The sequence below is a fragment of the Aulonocara stuartgranti genome (assembly GCF_965226115.1).
Source record: "Aulonocara stuartgranti genome assembly, chromosome: 20".
Taxonomy (NCBI): Eukaryota; Metazoa; Chordata; class Actinopteri; order Cichliformes; family Cichlidae; genus Aulonocara; species Aulonocara stuartgranti.
Genome location: NC_138956.1, coordinates 28,324,361 through 28,340,431, shown reverse-complemented (window position 1 = coordinate 28,340,431; position 16,071 = coordinate 28,324,361). Strand labels below are relative to the sequence as shown.

General features: G+C 42.1%; 2 long non-coding RNA genes across 2 annotated transcripts; both read left to right on the top strand.

Moving 5' to 3' along the window:
* The first annotated feature begins 1,645 nt into the window (after positions 1 to 1,645).
* LOC309696971 lies at positions 1,646 to 4,256 on the top strand. Its single transcript, XR_014273712.1, has 3 exons — positions 1,646 to 3,011; positions 3,540 to 3,844; positions 4,122 to 4,256. It is a non-coding gene; the product is annotated as an uncharacterized lncRNA (long non-coding RNA).
* Positions 4,257 to 10,556: 6,300 nt separating this feature from the next.
* Positions 10,557 to 14,997, top strand: LOC309697116. Its single transcript, XR_014273756.1, has 3 exons — positions 10,557 to 10,730; positions 10,848 to 10,943; positions 11,526 to 14,997. It is a non-coding gene; the product is annotated as an uncharacterized lncRNA (long non-coding RNA).
* The last annotated feature ends 1,074 nt before the right edge of the window (positions 14,998 to 16,071 follow it).

Below are 16,071 nucleotides of genomic sequence, written 5' to 3'. Positions count from 1 at the left end.
TAGCAGCGCTCTTGGAAAAAGCCAGTAACATCCCATAACTGCGGTCAAACCTATTACATCAGAGATGTGGTCATTTTAACTAATGATTTTAATTTTATTTTAAATTATTGTCTATTAATTGTAATTGTATTTATGATGTAATTTGGTTTTCTGAAAATGTATGTTTTATTGTAAAATGTACATATTTTTATTGTAACAAGGGACAATTGTTGAAAAATAAGCAATAGCTATAAACTTATGTGCGTTACATCAGTTTCATGTTTTGTACTTGAACTACAGTATGTTAAACTGCACTGTCCCTTTTAAATAAATAAATCCAAATAATTTTACAGATGAAAACTGCAGTTTCAGGTGCGGAAAAAAAATGAGGTGTTACTATCCATACACTTGAATCCCTGGAGCTTTTCCTGGATGTATTTCATCCATTCCTTACGGATCCGCCGCGGCACCCCACTCGCTCTTTCCTAGAGGGGTGTCCTCGGCTTGGGTGCGGGGATGTGTGGTATTGGATCGTCCGCTCCCTTTTCCATCAACTTCCTCTTCTCCAGGTCATCGGAAGCGTCTTCCGCGTTGTTGTAAACCACGGGCCCGTTTTCATAAAACACATGCAGTCTCGACGAATACAATTCTTGGAAGCGGAGCCCCTTCTCTTTTAAAATCTTCCTGATCGAGTTGTATGCTTTGCGTTTAGCTAAAATGTCACTGGGGTAGTAGTCTTGGTCAAAATACACCCGTCTCCCTTTCAGCAGTATTTCTTTTTTGGTCCACGCAGAGCGGAGCACCAAGTCCTTGGTCTTGTATTCCAAAAAATGAATCACGATAGACCTGGGGTGGGAGCCCGGTCGTGACCTGGGGCCGAGCGAGCGGCGGCACCGCTGTATGCCCAGATTAGTGTCCAAGAGGGACAGTTTCTTCTTTATAAAATTCTCCATGAATTCGAGCATGTTGTCCCCTTCTTCGCCCTCTGGTATCCCGTGAACACGTATGTTATTCCTGCAAGAGCGGGCTTCCAAGTCGGACAGACGTGTCTGGAGTAGGGCTGGGCGATATGACCCAAAATTCATATCTCGATATTTTTTAGCTGGATGGCGATATAAGATATATATCTCGATTTTTTTTTTAAAGCCATAAGTTAAGAACAAAAAGAGAGTTCTTAGTCACACTGTGTCCCAGATGTCACACGGGCACTTTTATTTACATACAGCGTAGATGTACATGAAGAAATTACTCAAAAATAAATTATCAGCATTTATTAAATAATCATGGTCCATAAATAAAAGAAAACAATGTTGTTTTTGTGCATAACAAAAAGCTCATAATTGTGCAGTCAAAATGTAAACTAATAGACGCTGAGCATAATAACAAAGAGACAGATTTCAAAGCTGCACCACGTCTCTGAACAGGTGCCATTTGTGGTCCTTATACACACACAGTACGGTAATATTACGTTGAAGCACAGTACGTATCACTCCGCGAGGCTCCTCCCCGGTAGCCGTAATCCTCCGACAATCCATCAAGCGGTGCAGCTCCGTAGCTTAGCAAAGTCATAATAAAAATTTTTGACAGATTGCTGAGCGCTGTGTACCACATAAAATCGGTTCGCGGTCAGTAAGCACAACCAGAATTCATACATAAGGCGCAATGTCGAGTTTTGAGAAAATGAAAGGATTTTAGGCCGTGCAGCCCCTCCGGGCTGCATGTCGTTAGCGCGGTTAGCTTGTTAGCGCGGTTAGCTCGCTAACACGTTGACGCCGTCCAGCCCCACGCACGGGGCGATCCGCGGTAACTCGCTAACGGAGATTTTCCGCTTTCATCTTGTCATTGCCTGCAGGTGAAGCTATGGGGGAGGCGGAGTTGTGTTCAGTGAAGGAGAGGCGAGGCCGAGTAACGTTGCGTAGAGACAAAAGTGGACGAAAGAGAGGCAAACCTGCGGCTCCACAAGTATAATTATAATGTAACATAGACTATATCGATATAAACGATATTGTCACATCTTATATCTCGTATGAAAATATATCGATATTTTTAAAAAACTCGATATATCGCCCAGCCCTAGTCTGGAGGTCCTCTTGTAACTGGAGAGTATGGCTGAGCACGTCTTTAAGATCGACTGTGACCTCCTCTACCTCGGTTACTCTCTGCTCAACCTCCTCGATTCTGCTTGTTACCTCTTTCACGTCCGTGACAATTTCGTCAAGCCATTGCCCCACTTCTTTCCTAAACTCCGACATTTCTGTTTTCACAAGTCCAGTCTTTTCCATTATTTCTCTTTTCAAATTAGCCTGGACTTCTTTCAGCTCAGCAAGAATGTTAGCTTCAATTGCCTTCATAGCTCTGTGTAGCTTTAGCTTGCTAGCACCGTCAATTTCTTTTGGTGAAAAAACTCCTTCCTCCGCACTTTCTTGCCGAATTCCTCTTGTCTTTCTCTTGTTACCCCCTGGCATACTATTATGAATATTCTTAGTTGTGTTATAACATGTCAATTGTCAAGGGGTAACCAGACCGAGCTGAAACATTATATTGCAACCAGTTTCCTCACATTCTGGAAGTCCTCAGCACTAGGGATGGGTACCAGTGTCTGGTGCCATGATGGTACCGGTGTCCGGTGCCATGATGGCACCGGTTCTGACATAAACGGTAGTAACCAGACTGAAAAGCAGCGCACATTTTGTTGCTTTATTTCGGTGCTTTTTTTTCCTGAGCTGTGATACACTTCTAGCCAATCATTTTACGTTTCCGAGGATAGTAGGCGGGGCCAGGTACGTACGTTCTTTTATGCAGAGCTACAGATTAAAAATGCCCAAGGCGAAGCGGTCAAAAGTCTGGCTGTACTTCACAGCAAAATATGCAAACTCAGCAGCCTGCAACAAGTGCTTTAAGCTGATACTGTGATACTGTCAAAGGAAGTAACACCTCGAATCCGATGAAACACCTGGCGACGCATAGCGGGTTTTTTTTAAAAGCCGAGAAATGCGCCGTATTTGATGGCAGCAGCAGCCGTTCTTCTCTGCGTGAGTAGCTTAATGTTGTTCGTGTGTAATTTACGTTGAGTAGGCTAACCACGTTATTACATTAATGCATGTAAGGTGAACTAGCAAACATCATCATAGCTACATGCGGCTGTCTTCTTGTTTGATGGCAGATACTCCCTTCACCCTGGCCAAAAAGGCTAAAATGACCAAAGAAAAAGAGGGAAAAAGCTAAACATGAGAGGTTTTTGGACAAAGTTTGTATTTTTTCCATTGTTTAAGCACTGCTTCCAGCTAAGAGTGATACCATATATGCCCCATAGCTGCAGAAAAGGCTAACATTGTTATCTTTTTACAAAAAACCAGCTGAATATGAGAGGTTTTTGGACCAATTTTGTGTTCTCCATTCTTTAAGCACCGGTTTGAGCACCGTTTGAGCACCGGCACCGTTTCAAAAGTACCGATTTGGCACCGGTATCAGATAAAACCTAAACGATACCCATCCCTACTCAGCACTCAGGCTTTTTGAGGAATATGTGTGTCTCAGACAAATACTTCTACCTTCCACAGAATCCTCACATTGGTGGCTGGATTGGAAAGCCATAATAGAAGTGACAAGCAACAGAAGCAAAAGGAGCTATGGCACTGTGGAAGGAAATCATGAGTGACCTTCCACTGTAGCAGACAAAGTGTCATGGTCCGTGGCTCAGTATCCGGGGAGTGTTCGGGTCGCTCTGGTGGCCTCGGGCTGGCCCATCACCATCGCACCTGCATTCCATTCCAGGCAATTACCGGAGGACTACTTCTCCTAGCGCAGACGGCTGCTCCACACCAGTCCAGTAGTCACTCCTTAGTGGTAACTTGGCTCCTTGAAGGTCTGTGCTTATTCTAGTATTCTAGTATACATACAAATTCTAGTTTGTATAATACCTTCAGTATCCGCCTCTGCCACGGACACACTCCCCTTCAAGTCCTACGGTCTGACTCTGATTGTAAGCCTTAACCTCTTAAGCCCCAACGCCCCCTGATACGGGGGCAAAAGGCAGGAGATCAGTTAGGCTTGGGGCTTAAGAGGTTAATATTCTAACCCTTGGCTAGTTGTGACTCTCCGTTCTCCTGCACACTAGTAATTGTTTCCCCTTTCTTTTACAGCGTCCCACACCCCCTATTACAGTTTCAAAGGGCATTTCTGTTCCCGATTTCCTCGGCTTTAAGTTGGATTTTTGTCTCCCCTGGTTGTTCCTGATATTTTATGTTAAACCAATAAACCTGTACGTAGTTCCAGAAGATTTGTATTGAGTCTGCTTTTGCGTCTCCACTGTGTGCGTGAACCTCGGTTCATGAAACAAAGATAGCCAGATCATTTGAACCCACATGATTAGATCTCTTTGGGCCATATGAAGTAAATGTGTATGTTTCATATATATGAAGTAAGGCTTTCCTTTCAAAGACAGCATAAAAAGCGTTCAATACATGAAAAATCTAATGCAAGTTCTTCAGCTTGTGATGGGATTTGAAAGAAATTATTATTGCAACCAGATGGCTTTTGTATACGAATTCCAATATTTGTGATCATGTGTACTCCTGAATGTGTGCCTTCCCATGTTGCATTGCTAGAGGAAACAAGTCCTGGGGGTCACTTTAAAATCCCCCATGGCACGTTCAGTCTCCAGGTTACTAGAGCACCACCTCTAATTTAATTACTCCCCTTGGTCTGTCAGGCCTACTGTCTGCTGCCCTGTAGTACATTACACATTCACAGAGATCCACTGGGGGAAAAGGCACGCACGAAAAATACTTGTGAGAAATAAAGCAGACAAGCATGAGTATGTGCGCACACACACCACCACGCAAACAGAAGCACAGTGCCTTGTGAGCAGGTGAGAGCTGTGCAGATGCTCTTTAGTTGACAGGAAAAATAAACCCTTAATTACCACCCAGTCTGGCCCTCTTTTCCTCTCCTTCCCCCTTATCCTCCACTCCTCTGTCCCACTGCAGTGCGGTTGCGGCGCTTGCCTCAAGGCTGGTTATTGCGGTGCTGAGCTCCTCTGAGACTCTTCCCTTGTTATTATCCTTAAACAAGCAATTACAGCTGAGTTCCAGAGTGGAGCAAAATAGAGTGGCACACCCACAGAAAATCTCTGGGTTTCTCAGACAAATGAATAGCAAAGCTCTCCTGGGCAATTTTGTTTCTGGAATAGTGCTGTGATGATAGAAGAAATGTTATAGTGAGCATGAAAAACCAGCAAGTGGGAGAAAAGAAAGCAAAGTTTAAATAGCAGCAACAAAAACAACACAAGCACAGTGGTTATGTTTGACACTAGAAAGTTCTGAAATATGTTTTACTGTTTTTGCACAGGCATTGCAGTGTTTTTCATTTTCTCTGGCTTATTAGCAAGGCTTCAGGAGGGCCAGCTACATTTCAAATATTCGTTTACTTCTGGGTACATTTGGGGTCTACAACAGGGGTGTCAAACTTGTGGCTCACCAGATGTGGCCCATGATACAATTATATCCGGCCTGCGAGATAATTTCATCAATTATTAATGGCCTGTCGATATGTGGGAGCCGAATCTTCAGCCATGCTTAGAATCCATTGTGTGAAAGAAGGAAGGAGGGCAAACGCTCCAAAGAAGGCAAGTATAGTGGTACAGGCCAGGTACAGAGAGAGACAGAAAGATCAATATATAAATGTCATGGCTGGGAGGCCAGACCAGGTACGAGGACTCAAATGCAGACACAGACGGAGGCACAGATTGACGTGAAAGCAGTACCTACCTCTGTGGAGGTTTTAAAACAAAGTTGAAGACACATTTGTTCACCCTATCCTACTTGTCTTAATTCTATGCCTTCTAATTTTTAAATTCTTACTGTTTTTAACTTGTATTGTGGTTTTTACTTGTATTGCTATGTATTGGTTCTATTTATTTATCTTTTTAAATAGTTCTGCAGCACTTTGTTTGAAACAGCTTTATAAATAAAGTTATTATTATTATTATTTATTTATTTACAAAGTGGACAAAACTTTAAGGTGTGGACTATGAACTGTGAACTATGAGACAAAACCTGAAAAGTCCAAACGTGAAGCTTAATCTGTGAACTAGAATTCAAAAGTCCATGAAACAGGTCCAAGGGGAAAGAAGGGGCTGTGGCACGGGCGGAGGTGTGTAGAGTTGCTGTATTAAAAAAAAAAGGAGTCAGCTGGTTTCCACTGATTGACGGTAAGATTGGAAATGTTGCTCACACGTTGCAGCGGAGAACGTCGTGGAAGGAGGGCAGTCCAAAAGGTCTGGGTGAGCTTCCAATTCAGGGTGAGTCCAAAATGTACTGATCCAGAATCCGTGGCAGGGAGGCAAAAGGAGACAAATCGATGGTTTTTGACAGTAACTGGAGGGAGAGCACTTGTAAGTGGCAATTTGTCCACAATTTATTTTACAATGTACCAACTATGCATGTATCCACTTCAAGAAGTACATACAGTGGGGCAAAAAAGTATTTAGTCAGCCACCGATTGTGCAAGTTCCCCCACTTAAAATGATGACAGAGGTCAGTAATTTGCACCAGAGGTACACTTCAACTGTGAGAGACAGAATGTGAAAAAAAAATCCATGAATCCACATGGTAGGATTTGTAAAGAATTTATTCGTAAATTAGGGTGGAAAATAAGTATTTGGTCACCTCAAACAAGGAAAATCTCTGGCTCTCACAGACCTGTAACGTCTTCTGTAAGAAGCTTTTCTGTCCCCCACTCGTTACCTGTATGAATGGTACCTGTTTGAACTCATCATCTGTATAAAAGACACCTGTCCACAGCCTCAAACAGTCAGACTCCAAACTCCGCCATGGCCAAGACCAAAGAGCTTTCGAAGGACACCAGGAAAAGTATTGTAGACCTGCACCAGACTGGGAAGAGTGAATCTACAATAGGCAAGCAGCTTGGTGTGAAAAAAATCAACTGTGGGAGCAATCATCAGAAAATGGAAGACATACAAGACCACTGATAATCTCCCTCGATCTGGGGCTCCACGCAAGATCTCATCCCGTGGGGTCAAAATGATCATGAGAACGGTGAGCAAAGATCCCAGAACCACACGGGGGGACCTGGTGAATGACCTGCAGAGAGCTGGGACCAAAGTAACAAAGGTCACCATCAGTAACACACTACAACGGCAGGGAATCAAATCCCGCAGTGCCAGACGTGTTCCGCTGCTGAAGCCAGTGCATGTCCAGGCCCGTCTGAAGTTTGCCAGAGAGCACATGGATGATACAGCAGAGGATTGGGAGAATGTCATGTGGTCAGATGAAACCAAAGTAGAACTTTTTGGTATAAACTCAACTCGTCGTGTTTGGAGGAAGAAGAATACTGAGTTGCATCCCAAGAACACCATACCTACTGTGAAGCATGGGGGTGGAAACATCATGCTATGGGGCTGTTTTTCTGCCAAGGGGACAGGACGACTGATCCGTGTTAAGGACAGAATGAATGGGGCCATGTATCGTGAGATTTTGAGCCAAAACCTCCTTCCATCAGTGAGAACTTTGAAGATGAAACGAGGCTGGGTCTTCCAACATGACAATGATCCAAAACACACCGCCCGGGCAACAAAGGAGTGGCTCCGTAAGAAGCATTTGAAAGTCCTGGAGTGGCCTAGCCAGTCTCCAGACCTCAACCCCATAGAAAATCTGTGGCGGGAGTTGAAAGTCCATGTTGCTCGGCGACAGCCCCAAAACATCACTGCTCTCGAGAAGATCTGCATGGAGGAATGGGCCAAAATACCAGCTACTGTGTGTGCAAACCTGGTAAAGACCTATAGTAAACGTTTGACCTCTGTTATTGCCAACAAAGGTTATGTTACAAAGTATTGAGTTGTATTTTTGTTTTTGACCAAATACTTATTTTCCACCCTGATTTACGAATAAATTCTTTACAAATCCTACCATGTGGATTCATGGATTTTTTTTTCACATTCTGTCTCTCACAGTTGAAGTGTACCTCTGGTGCAAATTACTGACCTCTGTCATCATTTTAGGTGGGGGAACTTGCACAATCGGTGGCTGACTAAATACTTTTTTGCCCCACTGTAGCAGGAATAACTACTAAGTCATTGCGTCCATGAGTTTCCTCTTTGGCCACAAGACAAGTAGAAAGATTGCATTTCTATTACACCCATTTTTAAATCACATACTACATACAAGGAAGCAGGAAGCATTGCCAGAAGGTTTGATGCATTTCCCAGCATATTCTCAAGAGCATGCAGGACATTCTGAGACAGGCAGCTGCTCTAGGAGAGTTGGATAGGGCCATAATATAGTGGTAAAATTCTCAAATGCACACTTTAAAGCAGATAACTCGTAAGCTGGAGAGGAAATGGCATGTCACAAACTTAAAAGATCATCATTTAGCCTGGAGAAATAGTTTGTTACTTTATAAGAAAGCCCTCCGTAAAGACCGCTCTGGCCTTCGTTTTCAGTCTCCTCTGGAAGGTCTGAGGGGCCTGTCCAGCCTTCATCTGCCTCCGCTGGAGGGTGTGAGGGACACATCCAGCCTTTGTCTGCCTCCGCTGGAGGGTCCAAGGGACTCGTCCAGCTTTCGTCAGCCTCAGCTGGAGGGTCCGAGGGGCCCATCCAGCCTTCATCGCCTGCAGTGCCACCACCTGGTCCTGCCTCGTCTGGTCCTGCGGTTGCTACACCTCAACATCACCGGCCGCTTTCCAGGCCACTGGCTGGGCGTCATCGCTGTCGTGGCTGGCCTAGGGACCTCCTTCGCCTGCGTCGCTGCCTTCCGCGGACGGACCTCCAAGCCAGTCCCCTGAACTGTTCTGTTTTGGACCTCCGTGCTACTGGCCTCCTGGTCAGCCCCCTGAACTGGTTTTGGACTCTGTTTTCTTAGGCTCCAGTGTTTTTGGTTTTGGACTTGTATTTTTTTTTTTTTTTTTTTGGGACCTTCTGGTGCTCCGGTTTTGTTTCCCAGAACATGAGTTTCGGGTTAGCCTTCGTCACGCTGCTCAGGTTGCCTAGCAACCATGGCACTTACTGCGAGAAACGTTTCATACAGGATTCATTGTTTGACAGAAATGAAGGAGAAAAATGTCTTTTTGTTTATTCATTTTTTTATCAGATCACTTTGATGTATATATAGAGATGTATTATATATTATATTATATATTATAAGAGACAAATATTGTTTGTTTAATATGTTGGCATTATTACATATGTCTCAATGCTTACATATATGTGTAAAAAGAAAATGTACGAGTTGTGATAACTGTTGGTCATAGAATGAAGAGTAGACTGATATATTAAATATTCCTTTATTGGGTGAGAAAATCAGACCATGTCATAACTGCTTTAAGTCATACAGAATAGATATCAGAGCCTTAAACAGGCTGACTTTTGCTAAATGGGTCAAACTGGGCAGAAAGTATACAAACACATAACATCCTTATAGAATATGATGTAACACTATAGATCAACTTACCTCAGAATATATAAAGCATATAAACAATTACAGCAATATGATGCAACAAACACAGCAGTGTTACTAATCCAAAATACTCAAAGCTTCATAGAACTGGAACAAACATTTATTTTTAGGTCCATTCTGCTGCTGATACATACTTTGGGTTTCTGAATATTAAACTTGGGCAAGTTACTTTGAAAAAGTAATTAATTATAGTTACTAATTACTTCAAAAAAAGTAACTGAGTTAGTAACTGAGTTACAAGATTCTAAAAGTAATTAATTACTTGAAAAGAAACTATTACGTTACTTTAAAAAAAAATTTTTTAACCCTCTGGGGTCCAGGGTAATTGGCCATTTTTAACTACTTTTGATGTTTCCTCTACATTTCACCTTAAAAACTATTTACTTTGCCTTGTTTGGTATCATCATTTTCAGCACAACCTCACGTGTCTGAATTTACAGTTATGTTTTCATTTTGACATACTGTAGTAAGACAATTGATCTAAAATCAGACAAAAAACATAAAATCCGAGAAGAAAAAGTTATATTTTTACTGTAACAACCACAAACATGTTTAATGAATCATATTTCATAACTTCAAATGCAAATATAAAGTGTCAATTTTAAAATCATATGCACAAGTTTTGCAAACAACAAAGTTATTTGCAGCCATTTACCTTTTACCCTTTTTTAAAATAACCATTTCAAACTATTTACATAACAATCAGCTGTTCTGCATTCAATAAGATGCCACACAAATTTGTGCCACTCCAAATATTCCTGTCCACTATAGAGGAGAACATCACAGCCTGATAGGTCTAACAGCAGCAGGTGTATCACTCCTTTTTCTACCTGGAGACAGCAGTCGCCTCATTGTTCTGACACAAAACACAAAACTATCCACAGCACTACCTACACAAAACAACACATTAACTACACACTCCAAACACGTCACAAATCTCTCACATCTCCAAACTCGCTCTCTCTCTTTTTCCGCTCTCTCGCTCTCTCTCTCTCTCTCTCTCTCTCTCTCTCTCGTGGTCACTCCTAAATCTTCCCCCTCTTCCTAAACAACCAAATGTCATGTTGCCATATCATTTTTGATTGGTCGATGTGGTGCATTTTTCCACGAACACGAAAGGGCTGTTTTTTGTTCTTTTTTTTGGTCATAAGCAGAGAGTGCTTGCTAGCGCTGTCCTTAGACAGTAAACGTGTCGAAATTATTGAGGAAAAACACACGTATATATTGTTTATCATGACTCTGGTTTTACGCGGCCTATCAACACAATTTAAAAACTGGTATGTATCACCTTGTTGCTTTGTCATCTTGAAGTGGTCATCTGATTGGCTTACCACGACTACTTTATTGTTCCTCAGTCAAACAGCAGCACTCATGCGATTGTTTTGCCCTCTTAGCTCCAGGTGTTGTGCCAAAAAGTGTTCGTCGGGCAGAAAGTGATTGCCGCCGCTAGTGCCCAGATTACTACTTCCGTGCAACTGATATAAGATGCGGTAAGCTGAAGACAGCTTCAACTGTTTGTTTGTTGAAAAATAGTAACGCGACTGCACCGCATTTTCTTAATAGTAACAATAACGGCGTTGTAATGATAGAAATAGTAATTAGTTTACTCATTACTGAAAAAAGTAACGCCGTTACCTGTAACGCCGTTATTCTCATCACTGATTCTCTGTAAGATAACGGTCAACTATTGAACGGCGTATATTTAAAAGTAAAGGCTTTAAAACTGCTGCATTGACTGTTGCAAGAGCAAAGGACCTAAATTTGTGTCCGAGATGAGCGTGCGCCTTGTCATTTCAAAACATGTATCTCTCTGAATTTGTATCCTCCATGAGAGTTTGTGTTGTATTATGTCCATCCATCCATCCATCCATCCATTTTCTTCTGCTTATCCGTGGCAGCAGCCCAAGCAGAGAAGCCCAGACCTCCCTCTGTCAGGGCCCTGGGTCTGAGCGACCCAGGGACCATGAGCAGTTATGGACTTGAATTTTAATATATGTATTTCTGGTATTGTTGTCCCTCGTTCTCCCTGCTTGTAGATATGTGTGTATGTAGGTGTTTGTGTGTGGCTGCAGGTGTTTCTGAGAGCACCTGTTTACAGGCACCTTCAGGCCTGGTGGGTGTGGCCCTGGCAGGTGATTGGCCACACCTGAAGACCGTGACACACCTGCAGCTGATCAGGCCTCATTGGAGAAGCTACTTGAGAGTGTGGTGGAGCTCTGTCCGACGCTGGATCATTGCGTGGCTTCACGTTAGTCTCTTGACCAGTTACCAAGTTTAATCTGCTGCATTGTGGTGTGTCTGACGGCTGCCTCTTTGTTGTTTTCCCCAGGAGAGGCGGCAAGGAGGAGGTAAGTGACGGAAGTGACGGACAAGGTAAGCGACTCATGTTGTAACTGACGTCAGACGCCGGAGATTTTGGCGGAAAATTAAAGCAAATGGTAGTTTAGATTTGAACAAATTCATTTAAGCTTCAGCATTACCAAATACACTTATCAATTGTCTTATAACTAACACTATTTGTCTAAATAATCTCCAACACCCTGGAGAACAACGAGGAGAGTTTAGAGACTCTCCAAGATTATATTGATCAGTGCTTTCAGGATCTCGTGATGAAGAAGACCCCGTGTGCAGCTTCCCCAGCCAAACCTGAGACGCCGTCGTCGAAAAGACAACGCCAGGCAGATTCCCCCGGCTCAACATCGCCAGCCGGCAAAGATATTGCCGACATATTGGAGTCAATCGACAAGCGATTGTCCAGTTTCGACGCAAGGCTGTCCTTGGTGGAGATTCTTCACCGAGAATTTAAATGCTTGCGAGAATCCCTGGAGTACAGCCAGCAGCAGGTGGAAACGCTTGCTGCTGAAAATGCCACGCTAAGGGAGTCGGTGAAATGTCTCACAGATAATGTTACCCAGCTCAATAGAGAAAATAAAAAAATAAAAGAAACAGTTATCGATCTACAAGCTCGTAGCATGCGTGATAATCTGGTATTTTCTGGTATTCCAGAAGCCGCTGGAGAGGACGCGGAGACCACAGTAAAAAGCTTCATCAAAACCCACCTGAAGCTGCCGGAGGACACTGTGAAGAACATCGTCTTCGATCGGGTACATCGCCTCGGCCCCATTCGGGCTACGGCCGGGAGACCACGTCCTATCGTGGCCAAATTCGGCCACTTCAAACAAAAGCAACATGTGAAAAGCCGCGGCAGGGAATTAAAACGACCAGTTCCCCAAAGAGATCTTGGAACGACGCAGGGTCCTCTTCCCAATCCGACGCGGCTTCATCCAGAAGGGCTTCCGCGCTGTCATCGCTGTGGACCGGCTGTACGTGGACGGACAGCTCCACCGCGACCCCAACATCACTCCGTGGCTGTATTAACCTCACACCAGATAAGAATCAGCTGCACCATTTCCCTATCCACTCACACTAACTTGCATTAACATCTGTTTAACTTACCAGCATCAAATCGCATCTTAAAGTGTGATTTCATAGCAGAATTAACACCGTCACTCTCCGTCAGTGATTTAATTGGAATGTTTACGTTTTGTTTTGTTTTTTTTCTTCTCGTTTTTTTTTCCCCTCTCTTTCCCCCCCTCTTGGTTTTATGCTGCTCACCCCTGTCCTTGGTTTCTTTCTTTATTCCTTTCACTGCCTCGATCACCTGCTTCGACACTCATCCACAAACATCCTTTATTTCGACACATACGCACCATGCGCTCAACGGCAGCACATTTACATCAGTCAGACAGCGCACACAGTCGTTTAGGATACACACACTTAAGCCAAGCCTACTCATATTAGTAACTATGCATACACAAAGTCAGACTCAGGGAGCATCTCGCCACACATTTTTTCTCTCTCTCCTTCTCTTTATTTATGAACAAGTGACGTATTCTCTCCACCGGGCTAAGCGACGCACACAGTATACATCCCTAGTTATACACAAACATCTATGGGTACACTGAGGTTCATTACATGGAATATAAATGGAGCTGGCTCCAGAGTAAAGAGGTTAAAAATATTTAACCAACTCAAAAAACTACAGGCAGATGTTGTCCTTTTACAAGAGACCCACAGACCTCTTAGAGGTTCGAATGAACTTAAAACACCTGAGTTTCCTAATGTGTTCTCAGCTTGTTATAATTCTAGACAAAGGGGAGTAGCAATTTTAATACATAAAAATATTAATTTCACAGTACTCGATACAGTTATAGATCCAGAGGGCAGATTCTTAATCATTAAACTATCTATACTTGATAAAAAGCTATGTGTTGCAAGTGTATATGGTCCAAATGTTGATGATCCCTCATTCTTTCACGGTTTTTTCAGTGCACTCTCTGAACACTTAGATGGCACACTTGTTCTTGGAGGCGACCTCAACCTTGGACTAAATGAAGACATCGATAGGCTCAATGCAGCGGGAACTCAGCGTAATTGGCAGTCCACAAATATAATCAAACAGTATATGAGCGACTTTGGTCTTTGCGATGCATGGCGCTCCCTTCACCCCACCAGTAAGGAATATACTTTTTTCTCACATGTCCATCACTCCTACTCTCGTCTGGATTATTTTTTGGTCAGCAGCTCACTGCTGAACGACATTTCAGACACTGAGATTCATCCTATAGCTGTCAGCAATCATGCTCCTGCATCTTTAACACTAATGCACAAGAATAATACTACGCCAAGAAAAAAGTGGAGATTTAATATATCACTACTTAAAGATGAAGACTTTATTAAATATTTTAAAAAAGAGTGGACTTCATATTTGGACTATAATGACACTCCCGAAACATCAGCTTCTGTTCTATGGGAAGCAGGGAAAGCTGTGATGAGAGGTAAAATAATTTCTTTTTCATCACATAAAAAGAAAAAAGAAAACAAAAATATTCAGGAATTAGAAAAAAACATCAAATCACTAGAAGAAGCCTACGCGTCCCACCAAGATCAGGAAACATTGAACAAAATACGCAAAACAAAACTAGAATTAAATGAGATAATTGATAAAAAAACAAAATTCTTAGTACAAAGACTACGCCTACAAAATTATGAACATGGTAATAAATCCGGTCAATTTCTAGCAAACCAGCTAAAAATAAATAAAGAAAAAACAACTATATGTGCTGTTCAAGATTCATCTGGGAACACAATATATGATCCGATACAAATAAACAACATTTTCAGGGATTTCTATAAAACGTTGTATTCACCACAAATAAACCCATCTAAAAAAGAAATTGATCAGTTTTTGGACAACATAACTCTTCCAAAATTATTGTACACTCGAGCAATGGCACTGGATTCACCACTGACACCAGGTGAACTCCAGGAAGCTCTGATAAGTATGCCCAATAATAAGGCTCCAGGTCCAGACGGCTTTCCTGCAGAATTCTACAAAGAATTCTGGTCGATTCTAGCACCAGTTTTCTACAGAACGTTGTTGGAAATTAAAGAAAAGGGCAGACTTCCATCAAATATGAATTCTGCAAACATTAATCTCCTGCTAAAACCAGGCAAAGACCCTGTATATCCCTCAAGCTATCGTCCAATATCCCTTCCCACTCCCTTTCAACATGTAAATTAATCAGAATGTTTTTTTGTATGTAATTTGTATAGTATATTTTTTTTTCTCTCATTTCTTTTCTAAATGTACTTGTATATTGTTCACATGTTGAAATAAATTACCAATCAATATCCCTTATAAACGTAGACCTTAAAATAATCTGCAAAGCTCTCTCAAAGAGACTGGAGAAAATAACCCCCCTCTTAATTAATCCTGACCAAACTGGTTTCATAAAAGGTAGGCACTCATCAACAAATACACGTAGATTACTTAATTTGATAGACTACTCATACAGTAAAAACCTAGAAACTACAATATTCTCTTTAGACGCAGAAAAAGCATTCGACAGAGTTAACTGGAAATTTCTATTTGCAACTTTACACAAATTTGGTTTTGGATCCTCTTTCATAAACTGGTTAAAAATATTATATAATTCCCCAACAGCTTGTGTTAGAACAAATGACCAGACATCCTCCAGCTTCTGTCTCTTGAGGGGCACCAGGCAGGGATGCCCACTCTCCCCTTCACTGTTTGCAATTTTTATTGAACCACTAGCAGCAGCAATTAGACAGAATTCAGTAATTAAGGGCATAAAATGCAAGAACGTGGAACATAAAATCAGCCTTTATGCGGATGATGTGTTACTCTTTCTCCAAAATTCACAAACCAATATCTCTGGGGTGATTGAATTGATAAACTCTTTTGCAAGAATATCAGATTACTCAATTAACTGGTCAAAATCTACAGTTCTACCGATTAATTGCTCCCTTCATAATTCCTCTTCTACACCACTGCAATCGGGAAATATAAAATATTTAGGTATTAATGTTTCTCCCAAGCTTGCAAATCTAACTAAATTAAACCATATCCCACTTTTAAAGAAGGTAGAAGATGATCTGGCTAGATGGAAATGTCTACCCATATCACTCATGGGAAGGGTTGCCGCTATAAAAATGATGGTCTTACCAAAAATAAATTATTTATTCTCAATGATCCCAACTAAACCGCCACAAGATTGGTTCAGATCTCTAGATTCATGTATGTCCAAATTCCTT